Source organism: Sinocyclocheilus rhinocerous, unplaced genomic scaffold (genome assembly GCF_001515625.1).
Source record: "Sinocyclocheilus rhinocerous isolate Xijiao unplaced genomic scaffold, SAMN03320098_v1.1 scaffold478, whole genome shotgun sequence".
NCBI lineage: Eukaryota > Metazoa > Chordata > Actinopteri > Cypriniformes > Cyprinidae > Sinocyclocheilus > Sinocyclocheilus rhinocerous.
This window is the reverse complement of record NW_015651483.1, coordinates 33,493-36,522: the sequence shown is the minus strand read 5'-3', so window position 1 is coordinate 36,522 and position 3,030 is coordinate 33,493.

The window sequence follows — 3,030 nt, the reverse complement described above, 5'->3', positions numbered from 1 at the left end:
TTGATATATATATATATATATATATATATATATATATATAATATCTCAACTTCTTGATTGCTTGTATCATCACAAAAAATCGACTCTATTATTGCCCAACTCTAATCGGCTAAATAAAGACATGAAGATAATCTAAGTATACACATTTTCTGTAAAGCTGCTTTGAAACAATGTATTTTGTGAAAAGCACTATACAAATAAATTTGACTTGACTTTATAGAGTTCATGGGGGGAGAGTAGGGTGTAACAAAAAACTTTACATGGCCAGGGCGACATATAAATTTGTCCTTTAAAATCACTCACTCAGATTATTACAAAGGTTTGCATTATCAGTTGCTCCTTAACACAAACATTTTGTGAAATACTGTCAAATAGCCACACAGAGCGATGCAGTGAACTGTGGGCTTGATTTAAAGACCCATGAAATAGTTTCATGAACTGGACATATCAAGGTATTAAAAAAGCCAAGAGCCTTAAAAGCAGAGTAAACGATTTCAGGTAGCCAATGTTGATATTTGAAATCACCAAAACAAACACGCCCCTACCCCAAAAGGGTCTTGCCCCTATTTTGATAGCTCCGCCCCACATATACGTACGCAACCCAGGCAACGATTAGTTCTGTGAAACAAAGCAAAACCAATGTTACACCGTGTCTACGGACGTGAGTGGCGCGGCGCAACAAATCCCGACAGAAAACTGCTGCCGGGTTCTATTTATGATGTGCTGACACACATTTCAAATGGTTTTCAACGGTCGTTTGATCGCGTCCAGTGTAGTCAGACTTTAGCTGTTGTAGACACGGTGTTACTCACCTATTGAGAAGAAACAAAGCAACCTCGGCGTCCGATCGCAGGCCTCCGCTCCTTGAGTTCTCTCCAGCACTGGAAAGCTGATCCAATATTTTACACGGGTCCTACTTCTTGCCTTATCTTTCCGCAGACGTTTTCCTCTTTTGTTTTTTTATCTGCCATCTCTATCTTTCTGTCGCTCGGCTCGGCTAATGTCCGTCCCATGCACTGATAGCGCTCTCCTACACATCACGAGTAGACACGCCCCTTATTGCTGATTGGCTACAAGTTTGTTTTGCTATTCGGCCCGAATCAGTTTTCTAAAGTGTTTTTGAAAAATCACATACCCTGCCTTTAAAGGGATAGTTCACACGGAAATGACAATTCTGTAGTCATTTACTCACCCTCATGTCATTCTGAAGTGATTAGACTTTAGATAAGACACAAGAACGAACCTCACTGTTTGGAATAATTTGATCTTGTCTTTATGAACTTTTGAAGTGTCATATCTCATAAAATGTCATAAATATGTCATAAAATATCTTAATTTACATTTCAAAGATGAACAAAAGTCTTATGGGTTTGGAAAGACATGAAGGCGAGTAAAGACAGAAGTTTCCTTTTTGGGTTAACTGTCCTTTCAGATACCACCACAATCTGGAAAAACCCTGATTTGATTCTTCCTTTTGTTAGTATGCCATCAATACTTTCGGTCCATTTTCAAAAACATACTAACAAACAACAAAAATATGTATCTGCAAAAAGCTCTTTTTGTCAACTTTTAGGAGTGGACTAGCATTTAGATGATTCGAAGCTTACAAATGTGGACTAAAAGCCAGAAAACTTCAGTTTTGTTTTAATGGGGTCTTTAAATCTGTGATATTATTCAACCACTTTCAAATGTTGTAATCCAAACAACTCCAAATATGATGATCCCCTTGTTAGGGAATCCATTTCCTAAGCATAAAGGCAGATGAAGACCTATTTATTTTGTAAGTAAAAGTGTTACTAAATTTAATTGATTAATAATTTTCTAACTTAAATAATTGGATTTATATTTTTACTGTGCCAATTTTATTTAGAAAATTATGTTTTAAGTGTGTTTTTTAAACTTCTACTAATTAGAATGATGAATATTAACTGAAGAGAAGCAATTCAATTGAAATTGATTTTTATAGCACTTTTCACACTTAATTCCAGAACAGTTTTACCATTAACTTTGATGTTCCTAAAAACATCACAATAAAAACACAAATTCACAAATTTTTGACAGACAGTTCTCAAGAAGGGGCCCGGGGCCCACTGGGGGGGCCTTAGGAAATTCCAAGGTGGACGTTTTTTCCCTTAATAACTATTGCTTTTATTGATACCGAATCAAAGTCTTGGATCTTCTGGAATCACAAAATGAATTCATTTTTTAAAATACCGTACAAACACTCAGTTCTTGTTAAATTAAAATATCCTTCGCATGTTGTGCTGGACAAAGTCAAAAAGATTTCAATAAGGAGGTTCAACCAACTCTGAGTTAAAACTTGAACTCTGAGTTGACTTACCCTGAAATGGGAAACACTGAGTTTTCGGTTTTAGAACAGCTGAATTGTGTTAGTTCAATCCACTCTGAGTAGGTTAACTACTATGCGCCACAACTATGAGAAGTCATGATCAGTGGAGCTCCAAAGTTATGATTCACCATGGAAACAGCACCCGACAAAAAGACATCCGCATACTTCGAGGCAACACATAAGTTTAATTCTTAATCACTGTTATAATATCAGAAGTGAGATCATAATATCCAACCTGTTACATTTCTTAATTAGAGTAATGAAATTAACATCTGACTTGTTCTCAGTCAACAGCAAGGCAGAGGCTTGCAAAATGGGGGGAGAACCTGCACCAGCACCACTGACAGATGCAGAGGAGATGCTCAAGTATTGGAAGTTTAAAAAAAGTTTTGGAAAGAATAACTGTTGCTTTTGTATTTGTAGGAAATAAAGATGACCAAATAAATTGTAAATAATTTGTGTTTATGTAACAGCTGTGGTGGTGGTTAGAGCATATATCTCGTACTACCCCTCCATCTGGCATCCTCCCTATTCCATAGAGTAGTCTGATTCATTTTCAGTAGGTCCGATGATGGGAATATGCGTGTCATCAATGCATCCAACCACACTGGAAATCCTGAAGGAAATTCTAATTACTGGGTTACTTCCAGAGGTCACAGCAAGATGTTATCAAGTGAATG